The sequence below is a fragment of the Acomys russatus genome, chromosome 2, assembly GCF_903995435.1.
Source record: "Acomys russatus chromosome 2, mAcoRus1.1, whole genome shotgun sequence".
Taxonomy (NCBI): domain Eukaryota; kingdom Metazoa; phylum Chordata; class Mammalia; order Rodentia; family Muridae; genus Acomys; species Acomys russatus.
The window spans coordinates 69,812,562-69,836,563 of record NC_067138.1 but is presented as its reverse complement, the minus strand read 5'-3'; the positions used below and the strand labels follow the sequence as shown (position 1 = coordinate 69,836,563).

General features: G+C 42.8%; 1 protein-coding gene across 7 annotated transcripts in view; it reads right to left on the bottom strand.

The window, feature by feature from the left end:
• Kiaa1958 (KIAA1958 ortholog) overlaps window positions 1-24,002 on the bottom strand; it is a 128,424-nt gene that overhangs the window by 70,371 nt on the left and 34,051 nt on the right. For 2 of the 7 annotated variants that reach the window (XM_051162718.1, XM_051162691.1), the window contains exon 1: window positions 15,411-15,831. The exons of 2 other annotated variants lie outside the window; for them this stretch is intronic. The gene's annotated coding sequence lies outside the window, so the exon portion shown is untranslated. Of the gene's footprint in view, window positions 1-15,410; window positions 15,832-24,002 lie in introns of those variants that run through there. 3 more of the 7 variants (XM_051162743.1, XM_051162726.1, XM_051162735.1) reach the window with 3 other exon arrangements.

Genomic DNA, 24,002 nt, shown 5'->3' with positions numbered 1-24,002 from the left:
CAGTGCCCTCCTGGCTTCCGCAGGCACACATTCAGTGCAGTTACATACGCATACATGCATACAGGCATAATTTACACACACAAAAATAGTTCAAAAACACTCTCAATACTTCAAAATTCTTAGCGAGTCTAATTCACAGTCGTAATTTTTACAGCTGACACTGACGAGGTCTTCGTTCTGGAGCCTCAGAAAAGGATAACGGGCAGTCCCAGAGGCATGACGACTATGCGCACTCACACTGCGCATTATGCCAACTTTCCCACGAGCCGCACCACACTCTCGGACACAGGAGATGTGACCCAAAGCCTCCTCCTGAGGATGAGCTGTCACCTATCAGAAGGTGCCATCCAAGCTGCCAAGGGAGAAAAGGAATCATGGTTCTACCCAGTTGTGAAGGCCATAAATCATAGAGGCCAGCACAGCAGGAGAGCCCCAAAGGTTCAAGAACACTTTTATCTTGGGGGTAACCAACAGCTGCCTAATTGAGCTTAGGGCCCACCCTGTTAGGATGGAGTCATGTTTGGTCCTGAAAACCTAGTGAGGTCATGGAACCTAGAGATGAACCTACTACTGCTACCTTTCCAAGCCAGAATAATCTCCCTGCATTCATAATCCTCAGCATTATGTGCACAGATAAGCGTAGCTCTTACCCCTCACCAACAATGCTTCTTTCTGCAGCAGACAGAATCCATTACACAAAACCAGAACTGGCCCGGGGTGCCTAGCCTGGTATATCTTCAACATGACCCCCACAGCCAGGGCTCAGGGAACATGGAGAAACAGGGGGAGGAAAGTGGCTAGGAGCCAAAGGGCTAGGAAGTCTGCTGCAAGACCCAGTCTTCTAGATACGGCAGGGAAACTACATCACATCTCAATATGGCTGTCTCAGCAGTGCCATTAGAAAAGCTAACATGGGCAGGAGAACTCGCACCAAGCACCACCTCTAGATGAAGAACCAGTCACTAACTGCTGAGAAGGGAAGAACTGGTCTTGCCAGGGATGAACTCTCAATTGGTCATCTATATCAAGTGGTTGAGCCCTAAAAATACACACTCCCAAGCAACACTGAATGGACTCAGCAGCTTGTATGTTTATACATATGAAACAATAAAAAGTAAAGAAAAGGAGGCCATGGATTTCAGAGGAGGAGGACTTGGGAGAGGTTGGAGGGAGGAGGAGAGAATATATATGAAATTTTAAAAAGAGAAAAAATGGTGTTCCGATCAGTGGGCATGACTTGACATGATGTTTGTTGTGAGCTGCCATGTGGATGCTGGGATTTGAACCTGGATCCTCTGGAAGAGCAATCAGTGCCCTTAACCGCTGAGCCATCTTTCCAGCCCTTCCAACACATTCTCTTATCCTTCCAAAGGACCCAACAGGGCTGGTTCAGTTCTGAAAACTCACTCAAGCCACTGGTTCTCAAAATTACTCAGTGTTACAGTCTGTGGTTTGCAGCACTGCAACCCTTCTCAAGCTCACAGAGACAGATGGAGCAGTCAGACAGAGGTGTGCTTTCTCTCTTACGCAGTAGCTGGCCTTTTTTAAATGTGGTAATGCTCTGCCTACAAAGTCTTCTATAAATTAACTCCTGACTGGCTCTCCGGAAGGGAAGGTGTCTGTCTCATGACCATGAGACACTTGCTCATGGCGGTGCGACCTGAAGCTACTCATCTCACACCAAGAGCTCCTCCCCTCTGACTTGTTGTAGGAACAAAATGGCAAGTGCTGGATGTGATGGTCACTGAACCGGAAGAGCTAGGTCGGCAGGTAATGGCGACACTGGAGTGAGTAACCTATTTTCACTCATAACAAACTCAGATCCAAAGTCACACTGAAACTTAATCTCCACTGTAACAGTATGAAGAGAGGCCCCAAGAAAATGGCTAAATCACACGTCAGCCCACGTAAACAGTGTCTGCAGACAGAGAGCTTAGGCAGTCTCTGCTCTTCTGCTTCAGTATCTTGTGAAGACAAGGCATTTAGCACCTGGTTGCGTCTTTCCTCTCCTACCTCCTGCCATGTGAGGCTATCAGTGAGCCAGCCCTCCTCACCAACGAATCCACCAGCACCTTCATCCTGACCTCGCAGCCCGATCTCAGGCGTTTTGTTACAGCAGAGTAAACAACTCAAGTACTTGATCACTAAGCGGTGCCTACTAAAGCCAAAGGGTGAACACTATGATATATATTACGCCCACAGCGTGGCACAGTGCCTCAGCTTTAGCTTGTCCCCCCAACTTTCTCAATCTGCTCAGGGTCTCAGCAATGTCTCTGGTGGTGGCTAAAGCTACAAATGAGTTCACTTCTCTTTTGCAAAGTTTGTCTTTTTTCTGTTTTGTTTCGTCGTTGTTAATTTGTTTTTGAAACAGGGTTAATCTGTGTAGCCCTGGCTGTCCTGAAACTCTGTAGACCAGGCTGGCCTTGAACTCAGCAATCAATCTGCCTCCTGAGTGCTGTGATTAAGGAGTGCGCCACCACTGCCCGGCCACATGTTTTTATTATTACAATTTTTATTTATTTTTATGTATGCGAGTGTTTTGCCTGCAGGCATGTCTGTGCATCACTTGTGCGCCTGGGGACAGCAGAGGCTAGAAGACGACACTGGATCCCCTGGAACTAGTCACAAGTGTTTGTGAACTGCCATGTGAGTGCTAGGAACCAAGCCCAGCCCCTCTGAAAGCAGTATCCAGTGCTCTCAGCCTCTGAGCCACCTCTCCAACCCACGTTCCCTGCCTGGAATAGGGTTTCTCTGTGTAGCCCTGACTGTCCTGGAACTCGATCTGTAAACCAGGCCAGCCTTGAACTCAGAGGTTTATTTTATGTCTATGAGTGGATATAAGGACTGAATCTGAAGTTTTGTGCAAGGAGCCAGCGGCGGCAACCTCCCCACCAGGCCCTAGAGTGGATATAAAGACATTTTGGGGTTTAAAAAAGTTCAAAGCCTACAAGGCACTGCTGCTATGACTTAAGGGACAGCCTGTGCTCTTTTTTGGAAAGCTCATCTCTAATTTGTCTGGGAAATGGCAGTGGTGGGGGCTTTTTCTTGGTCCACAACAATTAGCTTTCTGGGCCATCACCCACTCTGTGTATGTGTGTATGTGTGATGTCTTCCTTTCTTGGTTTCTAGATTTCTCACATATTTTGATTCTTTTTTTCTTAGTGGACCCTCCATCTGGTCTTAGGAGAGTAAAACCTTTGACATGGCTGACTCTAGACAACTGGAGTGCAAGCAACAGTGCTTCTCAAATCATACCAGCTCACACCACCTAGGGTTTTGTTGAAAGGGTGACCTGCTCATTAGGTTAGCCCAAGAGACTGACACGACGACAAGGAGGCTGGGCTTGGGATGTGTTTGTACCAACTCTGCAGTCAATACTAAGAATCTGCATTTGCACAGCATGACTCATTTGTGTGTCTCTGTGTGTACACATCTGTACAAGCACCCAGAGGCCAGAGCAGTTGTCGTTACATACGTGGTTGTAAGCTTGCATGGGTACCAGGAAATGAACTCTAGTCCTCTATAAGAGCAGCAATGGCTTTAACCCCTGGGCCATCTCTCCACCCCAACTCTACACAATTTTAATGATACATTAACTATGACTAACCAGGCTTTGAATTTTGGTTATATTCACTTAGTGTATATGTAACAATAAGCATCTTTTCTTCAACGTTTTTTAAGAAAAAATATTTTATTTTCATTTATTTACATGTGTGGGTTCCCTGCCCAAGGAAGCCAGAAGCCAGCACTGGCTGTCCTGGAGCTGGAGTCACAGGCAGCTGGCAGTGGGCCTTGCTACTCTGCAAGAGCATCATCACTGGGCCATCTCTCCAGCCCGCGGTCATCTTTTTAATACACCTCTGTTTTGTGATAAGTGCCGAGGTATAGAATAAAAATAGAGATCTTTAATTCTTTTACCCAAACTATCTTTAGAGTAGATGTGCATGACTCTTCTTCCAGTGTTTCTGTTTCCTCACCATTCTACCCTATTATTCTAAAAATCTTTGCTGCCTCTAGATGTATAATGGCATCCTCATTCTATAAATATTTCTTGAATATTTACCACAACTTGTGAATAATGTGAGCACAGTCCAACAAGGCAGTTCTCGCTCTTATGCAGAAATCAGCACCACCCAATAATCAGGCAGACACACTTAGCGAGGGGCACTTCTGATCAATACTGTGGCGGTTGTGCTAACCAAACTTTCTGAGCAGGGTGACCTTAGTGGGATGTCGGAAAAGACCCCAAGAACTGGCACTAGCAATAAAGACAGCAGCGAAGACACACACTGGCACGGCGCTCGCATAGGCACTGACCTCTATGGGGAGTGCCTTATTTTTCATCATTTTCATTTTCAAGGGGAGAACAAAGTCAGAATGCTCAATAAATGTGTCTGCTGTCACATACCCAGAAAGTGAGGCTGCTAACATGTCATTCAAAGCTCGCTGAGCAGTGGTGGTGAGGGCCTTAAACTGGGACAGACAGGCAGGCAGTTCTCTGAGTTCAAAGCCAGCATGGTCTACAGAGGGAGTTCCAGGACAGCCAGGGCTATACAGAGAAACCCTGTCTTGAAAAACAAAACAAAAAAGATTTAATGCAAAGCTAACTGCTACAGTGACACATTTTGGAGATGCCCCTGAACCTTGTCAGTTGTCCACACCAGTCTTGGTGGACAGCCCTGAGCTCTACCAGCTGGGAGCTGCTCTGAGGGCACACAAGCCCCATGATGACTCAGGCAATTAAGGTCTTTGGTTTTAAATCTTTATAATCCTCATGTCTGAAGCTAAATCAGCTTACACCGTTGAGAATAACCTGCCCACGGTGTTCGCAGACCTAAAGTGTTTAATATAAGTAGAAAACTATGACTACCAGAATTTGGAAATCCATCTTGAGGCTCTAGACACTGTTCAGTGGGGAGGTTTAAAGAAAATAAGAAGTGAATTTTTCTCTCATATCCTAGTGAAATAGTGCTTAACACTCAAACAAATTATTACAAATATGCTGTGACATATCATAAGCCTAAGTGCTTTTGTTTTCATCATTTTAAAAAAACAAGGAAACTAACCAGGTGCAGTGGCCCACGCCAGTAATCCCAGCACTCAGGGAAGCAGAGGTAGGCAGATCTCTGAGTTCAAAGCCAGCCTGATCTACAAAGTGAGTCCAGCTATGCTGAGAAACCCTGTCTTGAAAAACCAAGAAAAAAAGAAACAACAACAAAAAAAGAAAACTTCCCTTCCCTGTATCCTGGTCAGATGATGGCCTAGGCCTTGTAGGCCCAACCCTCACTCACATCTCCATATTTACAGAATTAATTTCACAGAAGCCAGAGGTGGAGGTAGCCTAGAGGTGCATACAGGCGAGAGAATGTGATATGAACACACACAGGGCCTCGATGGCTATAAGGACAATGGTATCGCGAGTATTTGAGGGACCAGCTGGACCTGGAAATCATCATACTAACGAAAATAAACCAGACTCAGAAAAACAGACACTGAAGATTTTTCCCTCATATGCAGACTGTGTGTGTGTGTGTGTGTGTGTGTGTGTGTGTGTGTGTGTGTGTGAGAGAGAGAGAGAGAGAGAGAGAGAGAGAAGACATATATAAATCTATGACATGAGAATTCAGAAAAACAATGAAAGGTGGGAGCAGGGACCAGGAAGGTCAGTGAGAGAACAAATATAAGCAAAGAAAAAATCATATAGATAAAAATGTCATAATAAAACCCAAAGGAAAATGTCCCAAAATGGGAGGAAGGGCTAAGAAGTAAATGGAATATGTTGTGGAACGCTGGCAAAGAGGAACTTACTGTAAAAAATAAAATAAAATAAAGTTCACAGAGGAAAAGAAGGCATCTTAATCAGGACAATAGACACATAAAAGGTTTAGTGTCCGTACACTTTGTTAGCTAAGGGAAAAGAAAGTAGCATAAACATCATAGGAAAAGATAAACTATTATTTAAAAAATATGTTCAAATGATTCTCATCTTTCAGCTAAAATTTTATAAACATTAATCATTTATAAAAAGGTTAATTCTAAGAATCTAGTATTTAGTCATTAAAAAATAAACATTTAGCATATGTTACATACTATAAAGTATGTTTAATCAGAAATTATAATTATTATAGCAGACAATATAAGCCAGACTTAAGATCATAGCTTCATAGTAAAGTCAATGAAGATAAGTGATTGACTGATCCTTTGTATAAACATTAGAAAATTGATATTATATGCAAAATATAGGCATAAGGTCTAACGCATAAGGTCTAATGAACACAATATCCACTTATATTTAATAATTTTTTTGCTTACTTTTGGGACCCATAAAATGTTGAGACTTAATAATATTTAGGTTGTTAAATGGGCTGAAAACGTGGAATGTTGCTGGCAACAAGTGTTTGAGTGAGCAGTGTTCAAGCTGCTCAGAGCTTCAATTCACCCAGCACAGAAACAAGCTGTGCAAAATACTTCACACTGGATCCCAGGGCACCACACTGTCTAAAGCCTTGGGGTTTCTTTCTGTGAATTTCTGAGACACTAAGATGAAGTGAGAAACATGCAGAGCAATTCATGTGACTTCCCAGCTTGCTTCTATTTTGAGTAAAATTAACTCATACCATTTTGCAGATGGTAACTATACTAAAGTCCTCAGCTCCTAAGAACAACCAAATACCATCAACAAAACAGTAAATTACATAAGAACAAGAGCTAGAGATGTGAAATAGATGATAATAAAAACAAAATGTATATATTTATACATACACATATATTTATTTTTGAATATTCCCTTTTGTACTACATTTCTCTCCAAGCAAAGCAGACCTATGGCTTATGATATAGTGTTTAATGTATGTGCATACCACACACGGGGGGCGTAAGTAGTGTCACCAAACTCACAAAAATGTAAATAGTAGCCTTATTCTTAACAAACTGTGCAAACAAACCACACTAGGGGGGGACACTATATTCACACACTAGCATCACAAGCAGGACTCACCGCTGATACATTTCACAGGAAATGTTGCATAATCCACGCACATGAATTCAAGAACAGGCAGAAGAAACCATGTGATAAAAATCAGTCTTGTCACCTCTACGAACGGGTGAGAGCTTTGTGGGTGACAGCAGGATTCTGATTTGATCGTACGGTGTGTATGAATTCATATATACGGAGGAATATAGCAACCTAGAGATTTCTGCTTTGCCACATGGAACCATACCTCACTGGGGAGGGGGAGTCAGTGAATGGCGGCTGCAGCCATCCAACCCAGAGCCTCTCTCCTCACTGCTGTCGCAGGGTGAACAGGACACCATCTGGAGTTCCAGTCTCACCAACCTGCGCACTCCATACCTAGAGGTCACACAATGACCCTGCCCCACTTCTCCCATGACTTCATTACGCTGTACTCAACAATCCAGCTATTTTCAAAATCCCTTTCCTTTTCTGTCTTTGTTTTCCCAGAGTAGACATGAAAATAAATGATGATTCATTTTAGGCTGAGAAAGGGGGCTCTAAATTAATTTGCAAGAACCATTTGCTGGGAGCCAATTCATCAACAGACCAATTTGCTGAATGTATAAAATTTAACTTCTTCCCTTTTTGAGGATTCCAGTGAAATTTTAGTACACTGATTTTTACTCTCTTCACAGCAGCTTTTAAGAACTCTTCAGTTTGCAAAAAAGCAAAAAGGACTTTAGGATATGCTGTACTCTTTTGAATATATTCTTTGTGAATATATTCAATAAATGTGAATATATTCTCTATAATGATTATATTCATGAATATATCCTCCTTATGAATATATTCATGAATACATTCTTCTTTGCCCTGTTGGGAAAACTTTTTTAATACAGTTTAAAATTAATGAACATGAATATATTCATGAACATTTTTATAAGTTTATATTCATATTCATGAACTTTGTTCTTGACCATATTGGGACATTTTAAAACCTAGTTTAAAATTTAATGAATATCAATATATTCACCAAGAATATATTCATGTTTTCATCAGCATATATTCATATTCATAGCCTGTATTCTTGACCATATTGGAAAAGCTTAGAACTCAGCTTTAAATTTAATAAATATTAATAGATTCATTAGGAATATATCCATAAGAATGCATTTATATACCTTGAATATGTTTAAGAACAGTATTCTTGCAAGTCAACTAATACATCTAATTGACAGAATGACCGTTCTGTAAAGCAGGGCTGAGAACATCATTTGCTTATATCTGGTAATGTGACTTACTTCTACATAGGTGGATTTTTCAGCCACACATCAGCCAGGCCTGGAGAGAGCAAATACAGAAGGCAAGCTGGTCTCTTCCTGTCCTGACCTTTGAATCCAAGACTCAGGAGCAGCCCCTGAGTTCTCCAGTTTCCAGTCCTAAAGTCAGAATTACGTCAGTTTCTCTGGTTCTGAGGCCTTCACGTTGGATGGAGTCACACTATAAGCATCCCAGGGCCTCCAGCTTAAATACAGCCATGGACTCTCCAGCCTCCATAATCATGGGAGCCAATCCCTAAAATGTCCCCTCACATCGCCATGTACAAAATCTAGTGACTGTCTCTCCAGAGAGCCCTAATAGACTTCCGTATCTGGGTGGCCCATATTGGCAGCCTAGTTTATGTATCCATATATATTTATTACATCCACACATATATTCATATGCAGTATTATTTTACAAACACAATCACATATGTGCACATGTGCACATATAAGCATAGCTATGCTCCTGTGTGGGAGTGTATGAAGGCTAAAGGTTAATTTTGGGGTGTCTTTCTCAACTACTTTTCTACTTTAATTTTTGAGACAGGTGTCTCTCCGAATCTCACTGTTTTAGCTAGGCTGGCTGGCCAGTGAGGCCTCAGGATCTGCCTGTCAAAAGCTCCTCACAAGCACTGGGCTCACATTGCCAGTGATTTTTGTGTGACTCCTTAGCATCGAAACTCAGGTCCTCCTAGTGCAACAGGTACTTGCACACTACTCCATCACCCACACAACCCTTGCAATCTTTACTCAAGAACACAGAGACAGGGTTTCTCTGTGTAGCCTTGGCTGTACTAGACTTACTTTGTAGACCAGCCTGGCCTTGAACTCACAAAAATCCACCTGCCTCTGCCTCCCAAGTGCTGGGATTAAAGGTGTGCACCACCACGCCCGGCTAGGGAACTCATTTAAAGTTAATAAATAATAACTAATTAATTTTATTTTGTTGTCAATAGCAACTGTATCAAGCTATATTTTAAAATACCATACCTCACATACTAATAAGTCATCAATTTCAGGCATATAATTCAACTGTTGCTGTTGTGTGTGCTTGCAAAATGTTCACCACAATCAATTTGGGAATACTTTTAGCTAGATATGACAATACATCCCTGTAACTGCAGCACTCAGGAAGCTGGGTCACATTTCAAGGCCAGTCTGGGCTACACAGTTTGACTATCTCTAAACAAGTAAATAAAATTAAGAGTATTTTTCATCTCCCTTAAAAGAAACCTTCTGTACATAGTAACATTTACTTCTAATTCTACCACGTATCACTAAAGTGTCTTAGACCTTTTTTTATCTAGCTCATGTAAATGAAATATGTAACCCTTCATGACTTCTCTCATTTAGCACATCATTCAGGTGAGTCCATATCACTGCACACATCCTCCTTTTATACGCAAACACTACCCCACTGTACAGAGACGCCACATTTTAATCACCTAGCAGTTGACAGGCATTTAGACTGTTGTGGGTTTTTGTTGTTTTTTAAAAAAGATTTATTTTATTTTATGTGTACAAGTACCTTGGCTGCATGAATGTCTGAACACGTCATGCGTGCCTGGTACCTGTAGAAGCCAGAAGAGGGTAACATATTCCCTGGAACTCAAGTTACAGATGGTTGTGCGCAATCATCTGGGTGCTAGGAACTGAACTTGAGTCCTCTGGGAGAGGAGCCAGTGCTCTTAATCATAGCTATCGCTTCAGCCCTAACTGATCTACTTTATAAATATAATTATGAGCATGCAGGTAAATCCAGGTATAGTAGCACACACTTGTAATCCCAGCACTTTGGGAGGCAGAGGCAGGCAGATCTCTGTGAGTTCAAGGCCAGCCTCATCTACAAAGCGAGTCCAGAACAGACAAGGCTACACAGAGAAACCCTGTCTCAAAAAACAAACAAACAAAACAACAACCCAACAAGAACATGCACGTTCAAGTTTGTTTTATGTAATATTAAGGATCAAGCCCAGGGGCCTTGTACAGGCTAGGCAAGTGCTCTATAGCTACACCCAGCCACATACAAGTTTTTATGGGCTGGGCAGTGGTGGCACACACCTTTAATCCCAGCACTCAGGAGGCAGAGGCAGGCGGATCGCTATGAGTTTGAGGCCAGCCTGGTCTACAAAGTGAGTCCAGGACAGTCAAGGCTACACAGAGAAACCCTATCTCAAAAAAAAAAAAAAAAAAACAAAACAACAAAAAAAAGTTTTTATGCACATATACACAGATACATGTGGTGTGTATATCAGAAGACAAGTTTGCAGGGCTCAGTTCTCTTCCTCCATCATGTAGGTTATGGGGACTGAACTCATGTTGTAAGACTTGGTAGCAAGCACCCACAGCAACTGTGCCATTTTACTGATACCTTGCTCCCACCTTTGCTTTCAACACTCATAGACACTAAGAATCTAGGAGTGGAATTTGCACTACATGGCAACCCAAGTTTAACTGGCTAAGAAAGGGCCAGACTGCTTCCAGAGCAGTTGCATCACATGACATTTCTAAGAGCAGTGCTTGGAATTTCGATTTCCATAGTTCCTCACAAAGCCCTCTGTGGCTGTGAAGCAGCAGCCCATGCTCTGTTCTGCATTTCCGCAACACGTAACAAGCACATATTTATTTGTGTATCTTCTCTGGGAAAACGACTCTGTTGAGTCTCGTAAGTTTTAGATAAAAGATCAACCACTTAACAATGTAAAGCAAAAAGGAAGAGAGTAGGCACCAAATATAGTCCAGCTAATATGTTTTATCACAATCACCGATTGCATTTAGTACCCCTAAATCCATACTGAAGAGTGCACAGAGGCAGCACACAGTACTGGAATGTTACCAAGTTCCCCTTCACCTGTTCTGTTTTTGCCTAATACGTTTTACACTCCATTCCTGATTACAGATTGAGCTGTCTATCACAAGTGCATGCAGCTTAAAATTGACTGTTTGCTTTTTGTTGCGGGGGTGTGTGTGTACTTCTAAATTTCTTATTTTTCCTACTCATGTTGCTTCCAGGAGTGCTTTAACATTCCCCTCCTCCTTGGCATCTCTTCCAAAAAGGGTCTCACTTTATAGCCCAGGCTGGCCTGGAACTCAAACTCAGAGATCCACCTACCTCTGTCTCCCTAGATCTGCCTTCCCAGTGCTGGAATTGAAGTGTGTAACCACACATAGGTGATCTAACTTACCTGTTAGTAGAAGAATTTAATTTGTTCACATTTAGTCTAATAATTAGCACACAGTCCCTGATTTTATTTCTTTCATTTTTATTTTTATTACTATACTATTTCCCCATTTCCCTTTCCCTCTATTTTTGTTAAGTTGCTCATACTTCTTTCCATGTTTTGTTTTGTTGTTATTATAGAAGGTTTTATTACATTTCTCCATTTGAAAGACATTTCTTTCATTTTGTGGCTCTGGGTGTTATTTCAAGACAAAATTTCCATTTATCCAGCTTTGGGAATGACTTTTATGCAGCACTCAGTGACTGGAGTTTTCCCAAGGGACTGTAACAGATTCTCCTACCCGCCCGCAGGGGTTCCCTGTCATGACTTTGTTAGCCAGGCCTGGAACATGCACTTCTCAATGTCTGAGACACCTTCGATAGCACTGACCTGGCTGTAGGAACTCCACTAAGGCTCTGCATATGAACCCCACTGTCAGTTCCCAGTGCTGGAGTAACCTGTCCCACCCACTCTGTGGCTTGCATTGCACTCTCTGGCACCAACGTAGTCCTATACCAAAGCGGTCCTGTTTATGTTATTTCCTTAATGACTTTGGCTTCTTGCTACTGTCTCAGATACCTGTGCCCATCTCACAGAGTAGGTATATCAGCCTCTCGGATGTTTACTTATTTTTACACTTAACATTTAGATCTAAAATTCCACTTAGAAATTTAGTGTCTAAGCTTGGTGTCAATATTATTCCATATAAATATCTAACGATTCACACTATGTATTGATGGGATCACAGATGTGTGGGTTAGGTTATGGTTTCCCATTGCCTTGCTTAACCATTGCTAGCAATTATCCTTGATTACAAAATGTTACAAGTCTTGATATCCTGCAGAGCTGAGGTGATCTTATAACCTGCAAGACATGCTATCTTGCTCATTAGAGAAGAGTATGGTGACCCTGCTACAGACTAAATCCTAAGTTGTACAGCTCTGTCCTTCTGTCTTCACTGTTTGTGGTCATCTGTATAGCCATATAATTTTTATAATAAATTCACCTCCCTCCCTCCTTTCCCCTCATAGTGCGCGCACGCTCTCCCGCTCCCCTCTCTCTCACACACACACACAAATCTGTGCACACACATGCACACACAGCACATGCACATGCGTTCTCTCTCTCTCTCACACACATACACAAAGTTGTGCACACACATGCACACACAGCATACGCACATACACATGCGTTCTCTCTCTCTCTCTCCCCCCCCCCCCCCCCGCCACTCCTCTCCCCTCGCCCTTTCATTCCTGAATCTGGAACAGTCTACATCCGCATTTGAAACTAAGAACATACAAGACTCACTATTTCTTGATCCAAATATTCATGGGAGAAAAGCCAGTTTCTCTTATATTCATTTGTGATGGAGCCAAAGGCTTCGGTTACATCCAGCTACTTGCTGAAAAGAGCAGTCGGCTTGCTTATAGAATAGAATGTGAGGGAAGGAAAGCAGCCAAATCCCCTTATGTTCAGTGTGTTCACAAATCCTCTCCTGTTTGGTTCCCAGGACCCACATCACAACCCTCTGTAATTCCGGCTCCAAGGGATCTGCCACCTCTGGGTTCTGCCAACTACACTATCTATCTATCTATCTATCTATCTATCTATCTATCTGGTGGGGCTCTGGGGGTTGTCTTGTTGTTGTTGTTGTTTTATTTTGTTTTTGAGATGCCTCACTATGTAGCTTGGCTGGTCTTGAACTCATTATGCAGACCAGGCATGCCTCAAACTCACAGAGATCCACCTATGTCTGTTGAGTGTTAGGATTAAAGGCGTATGACATCACAACTTGAGAACATATACATAATTTTAAAAATTATCTGGCAACATACATAGTTCTGTAAGTAAAAGTGCTTGCCCCCAGGCCTGAGCACCTGAGTTAGATCCTCAGAACTGACAAGATGGAGGAAAGAACAACTTCTCTGGACCCCACATGCCCACCTCCCTAAACACAAGGAGTAAGAAACAGGGAGGGGGAGAAAGAGGAAGTAGAGGAGGAAAAAACTCATTTTGGGCTAACAGCATGGCTCAGCAGGTAAAGGCGCTTGCCACTAAGCCATATACACATCATGGCAGGTACACATGCATGAATGCATGCACATGCAAAAATCCGTGTCACTAACAAATAATAATCAGTGCTGAGAACAAAAGTGAGCTCGCGTTTCACTCTGGTTTGCTGCTGGCCCTCTGTGTTGCCTAACATGCCTCTCTTGATGCTGTATCATCACCATATGGTGAAGACACCCAAACATGCGGCTTTATGGAAAGTAATCTTGAGATACAGCTTAATACTGTGACTGGGTGCTACAAAGACCCAGATTTCTTCTTTTAGCGGTTTACCCTAAAAGAACAACAGCAATAGTTTGCCAGCCCATCACTTAAAATCGGGACGCTAGACATGCTAGTCCATGCCCGTAATCCCAGCACCTGGAAGAGTGAGGAAGGGAAAACAGGAGTTTAGTGTCAGCCTGGGCTACACAGCAAGTTCAAAGCCAGCCTGAGTGATGTGGTTGAGATTCTGCCTTCAAAGACAAAGGCAGGGGAAGAGTCCTGCCACCAAGCCTGACAGCCTGAGCTTGATCCACAGAACCCACACGGCGGAAAGAGTTGTTCTCTTTCCCCCACACATGCTTTGAGACAACCATGACCCAACTCACACACCAAAAAAGACGAGAGAACGGAAGCTATTTTACAATCACATATTTAGTGAGATGCAGGTTAGATATACTTTAATACACATACATACGTTGTTTCATAAATCTAGAAGAATATACTTAACTTTGGAGGAAGAATGTAAAATTATTTAGGGAGATTTCATTTTTGTTAGAGTATCTGCACATTTAAATTTTGCTATACTAGCTGCGTATCTGAGAATGAGTACTAGAAAATGTCCACGTAGGGCTAGGACACAGCTCAGTGGGTGAAGTAAGCTGAGAGCAGCAGCCCCTTTCTAGTCTTAGTGCTCCTGGCAAGGTGAAGGGCAGAGGCAGGCCCCTAGCCCCAGGCCGGCTTGCCTGGCCTACACAGTGCACAGCACACAATTAGGCCCCCAGCCCCAGGCTAGCCTGGCCTACACAGTGCACAGCACACAATTAGGCCCCCAGCCCCAGGCCGGCTAGCCTGGCTTATTCTTACACAGTGCACAGCAAACAATTAGACCTGGCCTCAAACAAGGTAGATGGCAATTTTGTGGCTAAACAGACAAGTGGTTACAGTTGCTTTTAAAGCAACCTTGATACTATTATAAAAGAAACGGGTCTTTGTAGAGTTGTTGGTTAGCAGGTAGTGTCCTGGCAGGTCCCACTCTGAAAACTTTGAGTGCTGACAGGAGCACTCGCCTACTTACACTGCACTGTGGCACTCTGCAGACCTCAGGAACTAATCCACTAACACCATGAAACAAGACTGTCCAAATGCTGACCCAGTGTTTAGTGTTAGAATCCTAACTCCATCTGGGCCTACCAGATGCTATGATAATCCCTCCACTGTTTCACACACATGGTAAAACACACCACACCGATAATGCATCCAAGGAAGTGGCTGCCCCAGCCTCCACCGTCTTGCACGGATTTCCCAGGTAGAAAGAGGAAGAGACGGGGTACTTGGCACTAGCGACAAGACTCGTTTTACAAAAAGGGATGTCTTTGAATGTGTTTCTAAATGTAAAGTAAAAATGCATTGTTCATTAAGAGAAAAAGAAACAAGAGTAGATGGAGAGAGAAAAGTAGGTAGTTTAATTTACTAGGAAATTAAAAACCCATCTTTAATGGTACCTATTTGAACACATCTGCAGACTAGAACCCAGCTTTTAAAACTGTATACATGCCCCATCCCAAGGAAGCCTGGAATCAACAGCCTGAGAAGGCTGCTCTCTGCAAATTCCAAGCTTGAGTCATAAACTTTACTCACCTCCCCTCACCACCAGAAGCTGAAGAAAACCAAAACCAAAACAAACAAACAAACAAAACCCAAAAAAACCCTAGAGGCAGCTAGACAATGCTGGATATTTTTACTCCTCAAGGCTCCTGAGTATCTACTGAGGCCACCAGGCTCCTAAGAGAGGAATGTGGCATTATCTCACAAAGGTGTCTGACAGCACAACAGCCGGTGGTGACAGGCTGTGATCCTAACCAGAAGGTCTCCCACTCTGCCCCAGCCACTCAAGAATCCATGGAGGCTGAGTACATCAACTCTGGACGCTAACCTTTGTACCTGTCCATTCCCTGGTATGACAGAAGGGAGAGCCATTCAATACCAATTCTAGTAAACAAGATCCAGAAATCTGTAAAGGCTAAAGTGTTACAAAAATGAGTCAGTGAAGAATACAGCTACAACTGTGGCCTATTTTCAAAGGGCCTCTTCACTTTCAGTAGCTAGAATAAAACCCAAAAGAGGACCCAACAGACTTTGCTCTTTTCCATAATTCTTTCTAAATTAAAAAAAAAAGCTTCCATTTTCTCTTTCACAGTGCTACATGACAGTTTATTTCTCCTTTGAAAGCAGAAGTGCAGTGTCACAGTATCTTCTAAAAGGGCTGACTGCTAAGACTTCGGTTTTTCCTTCTAGTTCTTCATTTGTTCTTGGGTCAGTTTCCCTGAAGCACGGCGGTGGTCAAGCCTGCATCCCACTGCTATGTGGCATTTGACCAGCGTACCTCAGGGAAAGGAGAGCACCGCTGTATGACAGAATGACTTACAGTCTCATAACAGACTCTGAGATATTTAGCTAGAGAAAAACACATTAAGAATTCCAGGATTTTAAAAGCTAAACTTAATTTCTGGCAAGCATGACTGGTAATAACAACCAAAACCCAAATATTGTGGAGTCCATTTGTAGACAAAGCAACCTTCGCACTAGCACTGCGCACACAATCCCTGGAGCCCTTCTGGCAGACCGAGAGCTGGCCGGCTCCTCTAAGCCGGAGAGACAGCAAGCCTCTCTAATGTGACCTGGAAAGTGAAACTTGCATCTGAACAAACTGAATGCTCAGATTAAAGGAGTGTACCACCATGCTCAGAAATAGTGAAACTATTCCAATCTACTCATCCTGGGCCATAGATGCAAACCCATATATCCCAAAGCCTACAAAGAATCACTGAGATTATTTAAAATTTTCCAAACTGACAGCTGAGCAGAGTACCAGGGAAAAAAAAATTCTCAAAAAGCAGACTAATGAATATAGCAAAGGGACTGAGGAGCCAACTCAGAGTTCTCGAAGGCTAATAAAGCTAGAACAATTTGAGCAAAAAAATTAAATATTAGATTTTAGCCTAGAGTATCTATATGTTATGTGACTTTTCCTAGAGAGACACAGATCAAAGGAATTATTCCACTCAAGTATTGATTACTGAGTCAGTGAGATTACTGGAGCTATTTACAGAAGCATGGTGACTCAAAAGACACAAAATCACCCGGAAGCCCAATCCAGCATCATGACAACTTGCAGGCAGCCCCAGAATCTGCTTCACTGCAGCAACTGTTTACTGTTTTTATCACCTTCAAGCAGAACTTCCCAGTCTTCTAAGTTTTGTGAAGTTCCTGAGTGCAGTTCTTTGAAGAGAAATAGCCCCCATAAGCTTAGCTATTTGAACACTTGGTCCCCAGTGAGTGGCATTGTTTGGGAAGAACTTGTTGGAGGAGATGTGTCACTGGGGGCAGGCTTTGAGGTTTCAAAAGACTTAGGCCATCCCCAGTGTGCTCGCTTTGACTTCTGTGTATGGATCAAGATGTGAACTCTCAGCTCTTCCTGTCCCCGTGCCTTTGCTCTGTCAACATGGACTCCAGCCCTCTGTAAAAGTAAGACTGACTAAACACTTATTTTTAAAAAAATTTATTTATTTAGTATGTATACAGTGTTCTTGTCTGCATATACTCCTACACACCAGAAGAGAAACCATATCTCATTATACGTAGTTGTAAGTCACCATGTGGTTGTTCGGAATTGAACTCAGGACCTCTGGAAGAGCAGACAGTGCTCTTAAACTCTGAGCCATCTCTCCAGCCCAACCCTTTCTTTATAAGTTGCCTTGACCATGATGTTTTGTCACAAGTAACTAAGATATGAAACATTTAGAACCTGGAGCCTTGCATCACTGGAGGTGGGCTTTGAAAGCTTATAGCCTCACCTCATTTCCAATGTATATTCTCACATTCTCATATTCTCTCTCTCTCTCTCTCTCTCTCTCTCTCTCTTTCTCTCTCTCTCTCTCTCTCTCTCTCTGCTTCCAATGTGTGGCTGAGATGTGATACTTCAGCTGCCTGCTCCAACCTCTTGCTTGCAATGCCTTCCCAGTCATTATAGACTTCTAGCCCTGGAACAGTAAACAAAGCCAAACAATGACAACAACGCCTCTTTCTCCAAGAAACTGCTTTTAGTCTCGGTATTTTATCACAGCAACAGGAAAGTAGCTATATTCTTACTCTACTAAGCCACCCCCCATCACCATATGTCCATACTGACAGAAATGGATGCTCAATTAAGTAGCGGGGATACTCTATGTACAGAAGAATTTGGCTGATTTATACAGATGCTGCCACCTGAAGATGTTGAAGCACAGTTCCTCACCCATGAAGCAAAAGGCAAAAGTAGGTGGGAAAAAGACAACAATATAAAACCCAACAAACACCACCTCAGCCAAGTGAGCAGGGGCTAACAGTGCTAACCCACGCTGAGACCATATACCACTGGTGCAACATGAGAAAGATGACACTGTAAGGGACAGCGGGAAAACTCGGTGAGTCAAGGTGCTTTCTGCCAACCCTGATCCCTGGAACCCACATGGTGAAGGTGAAAACCAACTAACCAACTCTCACAAGCCGTCCTCTCATTTCCACATCTGGGTGTGTGGGGTGCACACACAAAATAAATATTTTAAAAAGAAAATTTAAAAGACATTTTTACCATGGTTCCTATTCCCAAGAACTCTAGTAAATGGGGAAAGTATCAGGTGACCCCAAATTGAGGACTATCTTATATTCTCTAGTATTCCTTCAAGGTCATCAAAATATTCTGAAAAACTCTAATAGTTCAGATAAGTCATGAGGAGTAAATGTAATATGGTGTGATGAGTAGTGGGAAGAGCCTAGTCAGAAGGAGACGTGAAGTAAAAACTAAGAATATCTGAGTTGGGCTGGAGAGAGGGCTCAGAAGTTAAGAGCACTGGCTGTTCTTCCAGAGGTCCTGAGTTCAATTCCCAGCAACCACATGGTGGCTCACAACCATCTATAATGAGATCTGGTACTCTCTGATTGGCAGGTAGAATACTGTAATAAATAAATAAATAAATAAATTTCAAGAATATCTGAATAAAGTACAGATTTCAGATAGCATCCATTTATCAATATTGGTTCATTAACACAAAGAGATATCACATTAACATACAATGTAGCAAAGATCTTGCACATGGAAACTCTTGAGTATCTAAATTTCCTGCAACTCTCAAAGTAGGTCTAGAAATTAAAGTCTGCACAAACCATTATGGCACGTGTATCAGATGGAAACCATAGACTGGGTGTTGGTAGGTACTGTGCATACACGTCTCAATTCCAACAAGGCAGGAAACTGGCTTGCTCTCTATACTCCATTGTTAGACATCTCCTATCATTCAATAAAGTTTTTTTTTCTCAATATTTTTGTAGATGGATGTTTTGTCTGCATGTATGTCTGTGCACCACAAGCATAGCTCTGGAGTTACAGGTGGTTGTGAGCTGCCATGTGGGTACTAGAGATTGAACTCTGGTCCCCTTAGGTCCTCAAAAAGAGCAATCAGTGTTCTTAACCTCTCTGAATCACAGTGTTCTTAGCATCTTTTGAAACACGACTTTTATCCCTGTTACTCATTATTACTCTTTTTTAGGAAAAGAAAGAAAATACAGGAAATATTTTCATTCACCAAAAGATGTTACAAAAAAAAAAAAGTATCAACTAATTCTGGTCAACAAATTAGCAATAACTGGGGTCAATGGTAGCTTAGCAAGCAAAGGAGCTTTGGAAAGTTCTATGACCTGAGTTTATTCCCTGACATCTCAAAGATGGAAAAATAAAAGCACTTCAAAGGTTTCTTCTGGCTTCTATGAGCACACTGTGGCATGTGCCACCCACCACACACAATAGATTTTAACTGACGATTATAAACAGATCTATCCAACAAACATTTGCTGTCTTTCCCAAAATCCAAAAAATGACATGGTACTGGGGGCATAAACAAACGAAACAACCCTACCACACTAAAATCAGTCTAACTGTGAGGAGGGGCACTGATAAATAAAGTAAGAACCAATACGAGAGTGAGGGTAAAGTTCTTGCTTTGGGTACCATAGGGCAGTGTATCACAAGCATTTGACCCCAGCACTCACCCCAGGGTGGTAAGCACAAAGGGTTCATCAGCAGAGCAGGGTAAATAGGCCCCAAACAAGTGGGGGGGCATGTGAAATGAAATGCTAGACAAAGCACAGTGGCAGGCACTGACTGAAAGCAGGAAGGCAAGAGGCCATCAAGAGGTCTGGACAGTCATGGGCATTTGAGGAGGGCAGTGGAACGGTAAGGGCGGTGACGTCACAGATCAGACTTCTCTGGACTTACAGTGGGGCAAGGACAAGGCAGAATGATCCATGTGAAGTTACAGAAGCAGAACAGAAGAAGATGGCAAACTACAACAGTGAAACCCATTCAGGCGCAAATACAGGCCGGCTGAGCCTTTGTTAAATTATAGTAACTTAAATAATTAACCTCCAATTCCATTCCAACCCTTGCCTTCTTCAAACCTCTCCCCTCAAAGAAGAAATAATTAACCTCCAATTCCATTCCACCCCTTGCCTTCTTCAAACCTCTCCCCTCAAAGAAGAAAGATTATCTCTCAAAAATGTAAAGCAGATCACCTCACTCCCAGTTTAAAACTCCCCAATGTCCTCCCATTACATATTCCAAAGTAAGCTCCTCAGCATAGCTGCTAAAACGTAATATAAGCAAGTTTCTGCTTTCTCTTCCAATTTCACCCTTGGCTATCCTCCAGCCATATTACTTTTCTTTTAATTCCTTTAAAAAAAAAAAAAACACACAACAACAACCTACAAACCGGGCTACAGAGCGGTCAAGCTAGCCACAGTTACACCCATCTCACAACAGAACGAACAAGAAACAGCAGTAGCAAAATTACAAACAAAGCAGGGGCTGGAAATGTGCTCAGTGGACAGGCTTGCCTAGAACAGGGCTTGATCCCCAACACGTAAGGGAGGGGCATTCCTCATGACTCAGACCCTCCATTATTTGTTCCATGGACCGCAACTTAAAATTGTTACTTCCCAAGAGGACCAAACTACAGAGGCCTCTTTCCTACACAATTACTCTCCATCAGAGCCCCCTATTTTTCTTTACCCTTAGAGTATGCAAATGGTATTTATTCTTGTGGTAGTTCCATTTGGTAAAGTCACTACGCGCAGTTTACCACCCACTGCTCCTAGAGGAAATACTTCATCAGCAGATTAGCAAGTATCTTTCATTATGTTCATACTAACTTTTGCTCACTCAGTTTTTGCCAACCAATCAGTATATAGCTTTTGTTTCAAACATGTCAATATATGTACACTGTTGATTCATTAGCATTGAACCCATGGCCAAGCGCTATAAACAATGGCAGAACAAAGCTTATCAAACATGCAAGGCACATCATCATAGCCTGTTTCTGCTCAGGACCACTACAACACTTAACACACACTTGGAACCACCACACACACAAAGTACAAAATTGTCCAAATCAGCCAGGCATGGTAGTGCAAGCCTTTAATCCCAGCACTTAGCAGGATCTCTGAGTTCAGGGCCAGCCTAGTCCACAGAGTTGAGTTCCAGGACAGCCAAGGCTACACAGAGAAACCCCGTCTAAAAAAGGAGGAGGAGGAGGAAGAGGCAGCGGTGGCGGCAAAATCATGGAAGCGCATAGAGCAGAGAAATACTTGTTTATAATGTGAGAACCAAAGTAAGAGGTGGCGTGTTTTCCTGTTGTAACTCAGCTGGGAAGAATGAGGACTGACTGTGTTTGACTAACACAGTTTGTTTTAAAAGTGTAAGACAAGGGCAGGCAAAGTTTCAAACAGGAAACATAATTAGGATGGTCAGGGAAGGCCACTCTCAAAAGGACTGCCTAAGCTAAAAACTGAGGGATGCAAAAGGCAAATTATATGAAGCTGAAGGCACAGAAAATTCCAGACAAAGTATAAGTAGGAATATGTCTTACTGTCTGAATAACATCATTAAATGCTCTTCTTAGGACTTAGAGAAGGAGTGACTTGTCCTGATTTAACACCTCCCCAGAGCTGTGCAGAGAACTCCTCTCTAAAACCTGCAAGGCAAGAGAAACTGCTACAGCTTGAATGTCCACTCCCTCCGAACGCCACTGATTTAACTGAGGGACCTTAAAGGAGCAGACTTGAATGTTGTGTCTCCACAGTGGAGTGGTGCCTTAGGGAAAGGGGAAGTTTGTTCCCTCCAGGCCCCCCTCACCTTCTCACGCTCTGCAGCATTACAGTGCAGTGAGGCCTTTGCCCACTGTCACCTCAGAGCTTCCTTGACAAATGTCTGCTCCACATAGATTGCAGTCTCAGCTATTCTGCTATAGTGGCATAAGAGGGACTAACATGGGTGCCAAGACTCCCGAGAGTCAACAACATGGATGAATTCCTTAGTGGAGAAAGAACAAAATAAAGGACACAGAAGGAACTTTCCAACTCACATCCAACAACTCTGCCTCTGCTTCTCCTCTGCACTCCCCACACTGAGATCTGTTTGCATTGTGGGTATGCAGTGTGGAAAGTGAGCAAAGCAGTGACAGTAATCAAGGACACGGGTTTTGTCATTCAGAGGAAATAAAATCGCAACGCCCTGTGGAAACTAGAAAGCTATTCGAGAAACATGTAATAAGTTCTACGTTATATAATAGGTGCTAGACAAAACTGCCTTTGCATATGAATAGCTGCAGCCAATCAACTCGGGTGAAGCAGCAGTGATGGTGTCATCAGCAACAGCACGAACAGACCACGTCACCATTACTGGAAATACGCCACTGCGAGTAAATGAGAACCACAGGAAATGCTCCTTTCCTCGAGATCCGTAATGCTGCAGGGAGGTCAACTGCTATGGACTCCGGAGAGAGTAAGTCTTAGTGTTTATAGTTCTGAGAGGATGGACTGCAAGTAACGGACTGGAAGTCAGGGCAGAGGGGAGAAGCATCAGGTTTGACTCTAGGACTGCACAGTAGTAACACTGTCTGATCCGTCCTGTGTAGAATACCTACCTAACCTTCACTGACAGAATCATCTCTGTCCCAACATCTGAAAGACTGTACCACTCCTTATACACGATGTGTTGCAATCTTTTGTGTGGGGAATTCTGAGGGGAAAAGAGCACAAAACGAGTCTGTTCAAAGAATCTGATGTCCAGGGGAGATCGGTAGCTTGGTGGTTAAAAGCCTTGGTTACTTTCCCTGAGGACCCAGGTTCAATTCCCAGCACCCACATGGTGGCTCACAAGCATCTCTAACTCCAGTTTCAAGAGCACTCTAGCACCAGGCATGAAAGTGGTGCCCAGGCATGCATGCACACAAAACACCCAGACACATAAAATAAATGTAAAAAAATGCAAAGACTCTAAGGTCTAAAGATGGTCAATCTTTACCATTATTACAGAGTGACTCTCAGCCCACTCCCATGACCACACGTACACAGCTAATACTAACATGTAAGGGAGTCAATCAGAAATGTATTATATCTGTGAGGAAATGCAATCCTTATTTACTACAGCAGCCGACTCCTGGTATCTCAGAGGCACAAAAGTCCAGTCCACCAGCAACCATAAGAGTTCTGGGTCCTATGGACTTTAAAGATGTGCTTTTTTTTTTTTTTTTGTTATTGGTTTTAGTTTTTGGAGACCAGGTTTCTTTGTAGCCCTGGCTGCCCTGGAACTTGTTCTGTAGATCAGGCTGGCCTCGAACTTACAATGATCCACCTGCCTCTGCCTCCCGAGTGCTGGGATTACAGGCGTGCGCCATCCCATGCCCTAAAGACTTGCTGAAGGTTGGGATCGAAACTCAGTGAAGGAGCACTTGCCCAGCATGTGCGACGCCCTGGACCCTATCCCAGGACCCCGTCAAACAGCGACACAAAACCAGCTAGTTCTCTTCTACATTGGATACATAAATTAAAAAATACATATAATTAAAAGCTGAGCTAGGGAAGTCGCTTGCTTGGTACAGTACTTGCCTAGCATGCATAGCCCTGGGTTCAATTCCCAGTACCACAAGTACTGGTGCTTCATACCTTTAATCCCAGCACTCAGGAGGGTCAGGAGTTAGGATCTCTTTGGCTGAATAGTAAATTGGAGGCTACCTTGGATTATATGATCCCTGTTCTGCTCTTCCTCTCCCCTAAAAAATATAGATAGTAGGCAATGCATTAACATTCAGATGATTAAATTTTAGGTTATGCATAGTTTATTACAACTTTTTAAAAAAG